A 13539-nucleotide genomic window follows, 5' to 3' on the forward strand; every position below is an offset into this window, starting at 1 on the left:
CCACATCCATAAACACAGAGCCATGGTACACATTGTGTTTTCCAATCCACCCATCAACCAGGTATTGCAGTACCTCCAGGAATGGTACACTCTCCCAACCTGGAAACAACAATGAAACAATTTTCTTCAAAGAAAGACGAGAAAATGAAAGTAGCACTTGTAAATGTAAATGTAAATGTGCAGGAATTTTATATAGCGCAAATCACCAAGCGGTCTCTAAGCGCTTGCTTAGGGAACCCGTCCTGGTATTCCCCTGTGAGATAACCCGGCAGGGAATCCGCAAGGTGAAAGCCAGGCATCCCGCCGCGAGGGGCCCATGTGGAGATTAAGCAAGCTATTGCCCAGAGTCGCAGAGTGTGAACCCATGAATCGAGTATGCACTGGAGCGAGAATTATCGAGTCCATGGACATTTATGGACTCAAGACCCAGCCGAGCCGGGAATTGAACCCTGGTCCCGGGCTGACCTCTGCTTCCAGGTCTGCCTCCTCTAACCAGTGAGCCAAACTCTGTAAAGTGATGCTGGTGTATTTGGATGTAAAAAAAAACCAATCTGGCCACTTTGCAACCCCTCTGTCTTGCTATTAGTTAGGTATTTAATTCTCATATAAGAAATTCTATTTCTCTACATGCTGCTGCACTTTGGATTTGAAAAATTAAAAAGAAGGGCATTTCTTGGCATTTTTGGATCCATTTCACAGGGAAGCAACAACAGGCACACACGAACGAAGCCGAGCCTCGTGGCATGCCTGGGCATACCAAAGTGCCCACACCCTAACCCAAATCCACCGATGCAAAAATCATGCTGCTGCACTTTGGATTTGAAAAATTAAAAAGAAGGGCATTTCTCTGCATTTTTGCATCCATTTCACAGGGAAGCAACTAGAAAGACAAGCGTTTTTCAAATTTGGATCCATTTCACAGGGAAGCAACAACAGGCACACACGAACGAAGCCGAGCCTCGTGGCATGCCTGGGCATACCAAAGTGCCCCTACCCTAACCCAAACCCACCGATGCAAAAACAACCCCTCCCCAGCCCCAAAACTCACCTTTACTCTCCGACGCGCAGGAAGCAAATAGCTTCCTGCGCCTCGGAGAGCAAAGGGGAAACCTCCAATGACGTCAGCGCTGCCCGCGTGCTGACGTCATTGATGACGCGGGGGGCGGGGGGAGGCAGGGGAAGGTCTTCCCCTGCCTTCCCAGTAAAAAAAAAAAATCGACCAATCACGGGGGGAGCGCCAGCGCTTCCCCCGTGGGTGGGTGCCCTGACGAGCTGGACTCGTCATGGGCACAGGGCGACTGTGCTCCATGACGAGTCCAGCTCATCATGGGCACAGAAGGGGTTAACTCAATTTGCACAACCAAACCTGTTATTCCCTTCTTAAATATTCCTTTGAAGTCAGTATGCTAACATTTTATTTCTCCCCTCACTATGGCCCCCAAAAAGCCAGACTTTAGTTAAAGGAAATTACCAACCATGATGGATGAAATAATTAAAGTAGAGCCCCAAATGTATGGTACTTAGGTCCAGCATACTCCTAACAGTATGAGATAGGAAATGTGGGAGAGAATATTCAACAGTGTGAATGCTGTTGCAAATACCCCACGCACACAGCTGTACATTAGGAAGAGGTAGACTGACCTACGGAAGAAGCTTTGCAAGAAGTACAGTGACCACCTTCAACTGGCTGTGGTCCTCACAGCATGTCATTACGACTCATGCCCTTGGAGAAGGAGGTCTTGTCTATCCTACACCTTGAGGGCTTAGAAGGAATACCGGGAGGAATGGACTCTGGTAAGCCATACTACAAGAACTGACAAAATATCACAACTTCCCGTCTGCTATCAAATAGGCCTTTTCTGTCCTCATTATCATCTACTCCCTGAACATGACACATAGAATCTACCTCAAAAGTTGGTTTTATATGGCAAAGAATATTGTTGATGACTACACTACTGATATTCATAGCAAAAATTGTATCATATTTCAATGCTGTTTGTGAGTGCTTCATCAAATTCTACAAGAATGGAAGCACGTAATGTGAGATCATGTAAATGTATGTCAAATCAAAGATCTGTCCAGTATACAGCTAGCGTAAAATACTCATCAGTAAAATATCAAATAACTACATCTACCATGAGGCCTTGACTCTTCATACCACCCAGCATGCTACATTATTCGCCACCCTACTCAACATCTTGCTACTGAACTAACACCACTCAAGAAGCCCAACTCTTCTCATCCCTTAACACAGTCACATCTAAGTGACTACATCTACCATGAGACCTGGTCTCTTCACCTCTACCCAGCATGCTACACTCCTCACCCCCCTTCTCAGCTGGCAGCCATCTTGCTTCTGAAATACCACTCAAGGAGCCCGACTCTTCTCATCCATTGACAAAGTCACATCGAAGGGGCTACATGTAAACCGAGGCCTTGTCACTCCACCACCACTTAGTATGTTATACTCTTTACCCAACTTCTCACCTGGTAGCCATCGTTCTACAGAACTAACACCACTCAAGGAGCACAACTCTCCTCAGCCTCTGCTAAAGGTACATCAACTTCACCGCATCTACCATGAGGCCGTATTTCTTCACCACCACCTAGAACACTACACTTCTCCCCACCCTACTCACCTGGTAGCCATCTTGCTACTGGGCTAACACCACTCAAGGAGCACAACTCTTCTCAGCCTCTGCTAAGTGTACATACCCTTTACCACATCTAACATGAGACCTTGTCTATTCACCACCACCCAGCATGCTACACTCCTCACCCCCTTCTCACCTGGCAGCCATCATGCTACTGAACTAACACCACTCAAGGAGCCCAACTCTTCTCATCCATTGACAAAGTCATATCCAAGTGACTACATCTAACATAAGCCTGCTTTTTTCACCTCCCCCCAATATGCTTCACTCCTCACCCCTTCTCACCTGGCAGCCATCTTGCTTCTGAACTAACACAACTCAAGGAGCACATCTCTTCTCATTCATTGACAAAGTCACATCCAAGTGACTAAATCTAACATGAGGCCTTAAGCTAACGCCACTTAAGGAGCACAACTCCTCTCAGGTGCAACGGCTACAGTTCGTTATGGGATCGAAGAGTAGTGTACCAGAACTTCTAAAATAGAGAAAGGAATCAGGCAGGGCTGCATAGTTGCCCCCTTTTTATTTGTTCTTTATATGAACAATCTGAACGAGGCCCTGACTGAAAATACTAAAGATACTCCAAATGTTCAAGCAACTCCCCTTACAGTCCTATTACACGTGGATGATGCAGTTCTATTGGCTCATATCCCTCGGGCCTTTCAAACACTTATAGAACACTATACAGCCTTTATGGCTGATTTGGACCATAAGGTTAATAAGAACAAATCTTTGATTATGACCGTAGGTGGAACTCTAAAGAAACTGTCTAGTTTTCATCTAGATGGAATAAGACCCCTCATTTGTATATTCATTAAGCCATCTCTCTCTCTGTCTCTGTGATGGAAAGTCTAAACAATCTACTTTGCACATATTATTTGTTTGTTCTTTTTATGCCACAGAAAGGAAGAAGTTTATTATGCCATTGGTGCGAAAATGTAATCAGCGTTATTTTAAGGAGGCATTATTGGTTCTTCAACAACTAGAAACCCCATTTGTATGTTACGTAATTGCCTCTTATCTACTGGCAGTTGTAAAATCTCAAGAAGTTGCAAATATATTATCAATTGAATAAGGGGTATAGCACCATGACAGGTCTGTTCATGAATAAAATATGCGCTGCATATATAACATTTGTGAGATTTTGAAGGAAACTGATTTTGTGGCTATGCTCTTCAATGAAATTTGGGTACATTACGTTTTATAGGGCCTATTTTAAACTAAGTGATATGCAGCTTGTTTTCAAATTTCACTATTAAGATAAATCAAATGTTCTTGCTTTTAAACTTACATATTATAAATTTAAATAATTCTAAAACTCCAATCAAATTAGATGTTGTCTTGGATTGCACTGACCTATCTTTTATTGTTTTATATGTACAAAATGAATTTTATTCTATGTACTTTTATGCATTTTAGCTTTAAATGCAAAATAAAGTTTTTAAAGAAAGTAAAAAGAGCACAACTCTTCCCAAACTCTGCTAAAGGTACATCCCCTTCACCACATCTACCTTGAGGGCTTGTTTCTTTACCACCACCCAGCATGCTATTCTCCTTACCGCCCTACTCACCTGGCAGCCATCTTGCTACTGAACTAGCCACTGAACTCTTCTCAGCCTCTTCAACAGGTACATTCCCTTCACCATATCTACCACCCAGCATGCTACACTCCTCACCCCTTCTCACCTGGCAGCAAACTTGCTACTGAAGTAAGACCACTCAAGGAGCCAAACTCTTCTCATCCGTTGACAAAGTCACATCCAAGTGACTACATCTAAAATGAGGCCTGATCTCTTCACCTCTACCCAGCATACTATACACCTTACCCCCCTACTAACCTGGCAGCCATCCTGCAAATGAACTAACACCACTCAAGGAGCCCAACTCATCTCAGCCTCTCCTAAAGAGACATCCCCTTCACCACATATACCATGGGGCCTGTTCCCCCAACCTCCTGCCAGCATGCTACACCTCTCACCTCCCATTCTGACCTGACAGCCATCTTGCTAATGAACTAACACCACTCAAGGAGCCAAACTCTTCTCAGCCTCTGCAAAAGGTAAATCACCTTCACCACATCTACCATGATGCCTGCTCTCTTCACCTCCACCCAGCATGCTACACTCCTCACCCCTCTTCTCATCCGGCAGCCATCTTTCTACTACAATATCCAACATGAAATCTGTCACATTGAGAAATGTACAGAAATGCAATATAAGATAGGCATCTTAGATTGTTTTTGGTCATGCACACAAACACTGAGCTATGTTGCCTGAACTACATAATAACCCAACTATACAACTAAGAAATGTGTGCCAAACAAGACACTCAGGTTTTCTACAATGCCAACTGATCTCATGTACACAAGTCCAAAAGGTTAATTGGAGAACAAAGTGAGTAACCAAAGGTAATTGTTGACAACCTAGCAAACAATATTATCACACTTTCCCTGTAGAACCTCCTTCTTTGCAATCCTTGCAGTTGCTGCTAGTCACACCCACAAGGCGCAAGTTAGTAACCAAGCTATATAGAGCAGTACAGGATGAGAAAGTCACAGTTGGGGACAAAAGCCTGGGCCGCTTGAATGTAAAAATTGCACGGAATGGCAATTAGAGGATTATTAATTTTAAATACATTCACCAGGTATATCACACACCTTTGAAATTGCACAGATTGTGTCTCCGTGTTAGCAGTGGCTGTAAGAGTTGTGGTCAGCTGAATGCCGACTTTTGGAACCTGGCCTGGGAGTATGGTCTAGTATTCAGGTACTGGGTTGCTGTAGTCCAACATATACCGTCCATGGCTGGGACCACTCTGCAACGTCTGCCACAAGAATGCCTATTGAGCTATGTGCCTCAGTTGAAAGGGGTCATTGGTAAGTTTGTCCGTATAGCACTATTGATGGCAAAACAGCGTGTGGTGCTAACATGGGAAAGTACACTAGCCCCTCGTGTAAACCATTGGATCAAAGACTTAGGGGTATATTCACAAGAACGCGTGATAACTACCGCATGAGTAGCGTAAGGCAACTTTCAGTACCTCAGCCCATCGCGGGAATATAACCCTGTCTCAACGAGGAATTCACAACACGGCAGTACCATGCGATAGACACCAGATAACACGCAAATTGTTCGCGTCAAAATCAACGCCACACCGCAAAAAAAGATACGCGAACGCAAAAAAACATGCAATGAGGCCAATCGTAGTACACAAATCAGCGAAGACCAGCCACAACCCTGCAAATCCCAAGCGTCTGGCGGGAAAATGCACTATAAAAGCAACAAAAATTCAAACTGCGTAGCAACATGGATGCACCCGGACCGAGTGCAGAGGACAAGCTAAACACCACAAGCCCCACGGAGGACCAGCCAGGAACCCGGCCTTCTGGGAAGGGCAAGGACAAGAGGAAGAGGAAGATGGGGTTCAGTCCGCAGGAAGACCGGACCATCGTCACGGAGGTGACCCAACACCATCAACAACTGTTTGGCACCTCCACTGCGGCACTGGCAACCCAAATCGAAATATGGCAGGCCATCGTCACCAACGTCAATGCAGTCGGAGTGTTGAGGAGGTCACTGGAGGAGGTCAAGCGGCGCTGGCATGACCCGAAAAGGCAGACCAAACATAAGCTCGCCGCCAACAGAGAGGCAGCAACGGCGACTGGAGGTGGGCTTCCAGCGACACAGGAGGAGTTGGATGAGCTTGAGCAAATGGAGGCCACAGTCAGCAGTGAGGAGACGGTGGCAGGATTGGGGGGCCTGGACACAGCACGATACGACCTGACCCAACAGCAGCAGGGTGAGTAACCACCAGGGCTGGGGGGACAGGGAGATGGGCACAATGGCACTCATGCACAAGTATGCGTAGTACACTGCACACCCACAATAACCATGGAACATGTCCTTGATTGACTTGGCACACTGTAGCATACATAGAAATGCCAAATAGGCCCCCATCCACAATGTGCACAGAGGGCCCCCCCATCACCAATATCACACCCGACCCATGCAAATGTGATGAATCCAGCAAAGCAGCGACTCTGTGACCCACACTGACTATGCAAGTAACACTGCATGTCCGACAGCATGGCAGCTTCCAAAACAAATGACATGGCCCATGAATTGACATGGAGGTAGCCCAGTGCTGATCACATCCGTAAAGGAGCAGGTCACACTCTGACATGTCCACGTGCACCCCCAACCCGTGCCCTACGAAACACACAGCAGACGAACAATTCACCAGGCCACAAAATCTATCCAAGAGCACATATGACCCAAGTCCAAAGCAAATCAGGCCCCGAAAAGTACACAATTCAAAGGCACCCCGCCTCAAAGGGAGAAGGCTACATATAATCAGAGCTGCAGGGGCAACTCCACCACAATGCAGCACATACACATAGCAATCACGGAACATCAGCAATGACGTCAATGTGGCACAAAGTGCAACACCAGCACCACAGGACAGAGCTCACAACAGGTTACGCTCGTGTGTAGTGACTGGCTATTCACATTTGTCATTGCCTGACACTGTGTGATGATAATGTACTGGTACTACCACACATCTGTCATGTAGTCAAAAAATACACTGACTACCATCAAATAGCCAGCTCCCCCAAAACATTCATAATGTACATTGGCATGCAGTCTGAATGTGAAACTCTGTTAACCTGCATCTCCCCTTTCTTTACATTTCAGAGAGACAAAAAACACCTCCTGCAGAGCACACCACACCGCACATCAGTGATGAGGATGAGGACAAGCTGCACATATGTCAAAACACCCTCCAACGGATAATGGACAGCCTCAGTACCCAACCCCCAGGAGCAGGGCAGGCCAGCTGCCTCGTGGTGACCCCACCACCTGCACAGATCACACAGCAGAAAACACACACCACCACAGCTATCTCCCAGGACCTCCCGACCAATACATGGAATTCCAACGGTGTGTTTTGGGTTGCCAGGTGGAGTTGGCCGATCAGCTGCGGGTGGGTTTCGAGCTCGTGGAAGCCAAACTCGATGCCATACGTGGGTGTCTGAGTCCCATCAGGGACCACATACAGTCCCTATTTGACACCCCCTGTACTCACCATGCTCCGCCACAGACCTTGGCTGACCTCGCTGGTGCCATGAATCGAATACAAGAACTGTCTGGTCATCCAGGCACCAGCAATGACAGCACAGAGTTGGCATAGCTGCAGAGGTCAATAGAGACCATGGAGCAGATGTATGCTGGAAAGATGTCTGCCATGGCTGGACACCAGCGGGTAGTAGCAGGGAACTTCAATGCCCAGCAGTACTTCATCTTGCTGCCACTGAGCCTTTCCCAGATGACTGCAGCGGGAACATCGACACACACAGCTCCGACCCCTGATGTGACGGTGGCACACAGTGATGCTGCCATCACCCCACCACACACACCGGAAACACCGGACACAGAACCCATATCTGGAGAGCGAGTAGGGAATGTGAACTACTGTGTGAGGAAGGGGCAGTAGCATCCATCACCGCCATATGGCCTGTCCCTGCCTGGTCATGACCTATGCATCATTCCCTGGGAAATACCTCCTACTGACCCCTGGAACACTCAGCGACATTCACCCGGACCCCGACACGGACTGCCATTTTATCACTGTTAGACAATTACACAGCAATCGTGCTGCGGGCTGCACACTCCCTTTTCCTAATCACAGTGCAATCCCCAAAGGACTCTGGTTGGCCCACCACTGGGCTTCCATGTGATGTGGCCTTGGATGGCCATGTACAGCCCCAGTTCCCGCAATCACCTGAATGTGAATAAAACTTTCTGAATCACACAGATGTGTCATCACTATGTTCACGTATTGAGGTATGGCTGGATGTAGGGAAAATGATTGCACATGAAGGTACCCCCTAGTAACTGACATCTATGTGCATGTGTATCCCTTAAACACATGGCCAATTGGATGACTGTGAAGGTGAGTACTAGCTGTGTCCCCATTGCACATCAACAACAATCCCACAACCCCAAATGTAGGCACACGTCCATGTATTGAATAGGGCTGTGTGTAGGACTGACCCAAACAAAAGCAGTCCTGGAGTGGTGTCCTACACCACATGACACCAAAAATTCACGTTGCATACCTACTCAAACACATCTGTGTGGACACATTCTGTTGTGACATATGACATTGCTCCACAAGGTCAGAGGTTGGACACCATACTCACATTGCTTTAGTCACATAAGTGCACATGTCGTCCAGCGCCTATCCAATAACACTGTCTGGCTCACAGAGGTGGAGCTTGCCAAAGGGACACCCCCATTGCACATGCATCAGTCAGTTCCTACCTGTGTAGGGACGATGCTCATTGTGGCACACAAGTGGAGAATCCAAACAACACACCTCACAGTCAGACACCAGTGGAGTTGCATAGATTTTATTGGCATGTGCGTATCAGTACGGATGAGGCAGTGGCCACAACACTTACACGCAGCATGGGTACATTTTGAGGTTCATGATATGTTGAGGGTAAAATGGGCAACATTCATCACGGATGTCAACGCTCTCAGCCCACCGTGCTATGCTGGATGAGTCATGTTATTTTTTTACGTCTGCCCATTGCCCTTATGTGAGGGGGCACAACTCACTGCCCATGGGATCTGCATAGTGCTCTGCCTCCGGAGTGTGCCGATTGTCTGCTCTGCTGACGGTGATCAGGTGTGAGGGTCTGACAGGTTCACATGTCGTGCTACTTCGCCATGTGTGTGCTCTCCCCCAGCAGTGTGTCCGAATTGGCAACATTGCCAAACAACGCTGTGTTGCACCGGACATGGTCCTGCATCACCTTGCACATGTGTGTGTACACACACGTTGTTTCACGCACATGCATCCAGGGCCCGGACAAAGGCAGACGTGTCCTCTGTTGTGGTGGGATATGTGGGCATTCCCCACAATGCAACAGGTTGTTGGGACAGCCAAAGCCAAAGTCTGGAATGCCTTGCACCCCTTCATGCACCTGATTAAGTCAGAACGAGAGTTCAGGAAGATCTTAAAGACCCTGCTATTTGCACAGATGTAGCATTTCCACAATGATCTTTGCTGTCAGTCTGCACTAGCGTCGGGACACCTCTGTTGAGGTAGCTGATGCGCTTTATAAATGCACATTGATTGATTGATGATGTGCCTCTCCTGCATGGTCTTGAGATCAAGGAATGGACGTAACACTTGAGTATGACTGCTTCCCACTCTTCCCAGTGAGAGAGTAGTAGAACATCATTGCACTTTAACATGTGAGCATTGTGCAAATGTAAATGACATAGGTTTTTAAATGCAGGACAGTAGGTGCGGTGAATTCATTACTGGCCAGCCTGCCTTTACTATCAGTCACCTGTAAGGTCCCAATTCACATTCAGACACCTTGAATATGCACTACATCAAGTGAAAGTAGCTGACATGGCAAAATGTGTGGCTTGTTTGTCATGTTTAAACTGGTACACAATCACACATGTTGCAAAGTTTCCCTGCCTGTCATGTACATCTATGCATTCCACAATGAGTATCATGTTCTACAGTTTGACTGGGATTATGAAAATATGAAAAAGTGAGCCTTTAACAATCACATGTAGTGGTGCACATCACAATCGACCACTGACATGGCGGTTGTCTGAACTTGCGCTAGTAGCACAATATAGGCATATAACACCATTGGACAAAGACCACGCACTTTCATGCACGGCGGTCTCCCTCATAGGATAATGTTGGCTACATTTGATCATGGTTGACCAATAGATATGTACGTCTCTGCATTTGTACGCATATGCGTACAAGAATGCTGCAATTCACAAATACACTCAATTGCCTATAAACACTGCTGTCATTAACCACTCCTAATGTTCAGCTGCTGTATCTAACCTTTGGGAGCAACCATACCAGGCCAAACTGCCTTCACACATGAGGAGCTGAATACCCTTGTTGAAGAAGTCCTACCAAAGTATGGCCAACTCTATGGCTCACCAGAGGGTAGGTAAGTTCCAAATATTGCTTTGAGGATTCAGATGTCACTGTCCCTAACAGTAAAAGTCAAACGTATTCACTAGGATGTCAACAATCACATCCCTTACATCTGTCCATTTAACTTTTAAAACTATGTGTAATCATAAGATGGCACTTAACATGTATGCAATTAACAACCAATCTCTAAAAATATGTACAGCACTACATCTGAGCCCTGTGGCAGGGATAATCAACTGGATGAATGTCTGAATGTGGAATCTATTGGCATAGTCGTGAAACATGTATCAGCTTTATGAAAATGGTCATGTAGCGATGCATCATAGTCGGTGAACTTGGTTGGTTCTGCATCAGAGGAATGATGGTATGTGTATGGACATCCACATGTCTCATAACAGGTGACTCAGCATGAACTATCGTGCTAGTGTGAAAGCATCCTCAAAAGTTGACACTATGAGCAAGTCCATTTTGTTGAGCTGTTTTGCAGGGGCATTGGATGTTCTTCAATTATTGACATTCCGAAACATATGTAGTTTCAGTGGGAGCATGGTGCCTAACTTTCAAACAGACAATACTGGTTTGATAAACGCTAAACAGTGGTCTGAAAAAACCTATAAAAGCCAAAAGGGACCGGGTAGAAAAATCAACTCAAAAAAATCTTAGCAAATTTTCCCTTTAGTGCTCTCACTTCTGCAACCAATAGTCAACAAGTCATTGAGAATGCACTAAACCAATTTCCTTTTTTGTATTTGTTAATCACTAAAAATAACTGATTATAGATGTGTCCTGTCACAAAAATATATATTTATTATAATAATTTTAAAATGCATATCATTCTGTCCGCAATGTATACATTAGAAAATATAGAGCATAAAGTACAACACAACACAATAATGTCAGAGAGTAATCCTACTCATGGTCAAAATCTAAACAGTGAAAGTTTGAATTTTCTCTATGTAACAATGTGCCATGTTCATTTATTATCCTCACATAAGCAATTCTTTGCTTTATCTATGTCCACAATACCTCATTAATTATAAAAATGTGCAGATCATTGCAAACAGATATGTTTTAATAGTTATCCTTGTACAAATTGTGTCTCATAATATCAATGCATCTTCATAATATCAGTAAATTGTCAATTGTGAATATAGAGAGAAAATCACGTAAAAAGCTGTATCATAAAAATAAAATGTTGTACTTATTATATCGCATTCCTATAATAATGTCGACGCAGCATTTCGGCGGATCTTAAAATCAAATCCCCATGTTCTTCAGGACAAATTCACATAAAAACTCATATTTAAAAACTGTTGTTTATTCTCAATTGCCCATTTGTGCCGTTATGTCACTACTGCTAGAATAATCCAAGCAAGCGGTTAAATCACCGTTAACGTAGACTTGGCTTTGTCTTAAAAGGTGCACGTTCATTGGTTGATATAGATAATTCTTCTCACGTTATGTCACTTCTGTGTCAACCTCCTTAGTTCACACTCATGGCTTAATCTTTTATAGATAATAAGCGGTCCTGATCTTCACCTTAGGATAGTCATGGGTTCTGTTCTTGTTCGATATTAAGCCCCTGGTCTCACATAATCCAGAATGCACTTCACGGCAATGAGCACAACTTGCTAGAAACTAAGATGGATGTATTGCAGTGTTTCTGGCTGCACTTTCATGGTTGTCAGACAGCAATGAAGAGGTAGCCAGGAAAGGACTTTGAGGGTGACCACCTATGACCCTGACCCATATGGGCCACGGCTAAGTGGCCCGTAGGGGCACATGTAGGGCCCCCCATATTAATGCACTGTGCATGGATGTGCACCCTTTTCCTGGGCCACACTGCAAGCCATAGTAGGAAAAGGCACTTTCCGTCTGCCTGCATGGCGGTCCGATCATAATATCAATCAATCAGCGAATTGTAAGTGTGCTACTCACCCATGAGGGTCTCAAGGCACTGAGGGGGGGGGGTCCACAGATCTGTTTAGCAAAAGAGCCAGGTCTTGAGGGTCTTCCTGAAGGTGTTTAGGGAGGGGGCAGGTGGGACCACCAACTCATTGTTTGACGGACACCTGCCCACAGCAATGGGGGTTGGACACTCATCTGACCGCCATTGTAATGAGGGCCATACTTTAGGACAACATTTAGATTTTGCCCCTCTCGCATGTATACAAAGGCCCTGCTCTTTGGAGTCCCTGATATCATGTTGGAATTCTGCAATGCATTCTACATGCGACAACTCTTGAAAACATTCACCAATATCTCCCCTGTGCTCAAGGAACTACAGACGCCCTGCCCAAGGCTGAATCATCTTGAAGACCACCTAGTTCACCTATAAGAATTGCCGAAACATCACCACTGCTTACCTGGCAGAAAATTAACACTTCAGGAAAAAATGCCAAAACATGACCAAGGATATCACAATTCTTTAGTTGAATAAATTCAAGAATAAAATTACTGGAAGACCGGCCTTCTTCATTTACACTTCTAGAATCAATAAGAGCTTCCCTAATTACATTCAAACAGTTCTATATCAGAACAGTTCCGCCTGGTAGTAATTCAGAAAGAACTTGAAGATTCTTCTTTTCAAAGATCAGCACCTACCTAAACACTAGCTACTTATGTCAACCTACCTCTTGGAGACAATCATGAATGTTATTCTCCAGTGCATACCCACTGGACACTGTCAAGTTCCTCTCTTGCTGGGGTCAGGCTATAAAAGTACTAATCAGACAATCAAAAGGAAGCAGGACTAGTCTCAAAGGAAATTCACCTTTTTTGAGCCCATTTTAATCCAAATTGTGTCTCCCAATATGTATAGGACCAAGGGATTCACAAAAAATTGAAAAGGCGTGACTGCACCCCTCAACCAGATTACATGCTTCATACATATACATAC

This window comes from Triturus cristatus, chromosome 3_1 (assembly GCF_964204655.1).
Source record: "Triturus cristatus chromosome 3_1, aTriCri1.1, whole genome shotgun sequence".
Classification (NCBI taxonomy): domain Eukaryota; kingdom Metazoa; phylum Chordata; class Amphibia; order Caudata; family Salamandridae; genus Triturus; species Triturus cristatus.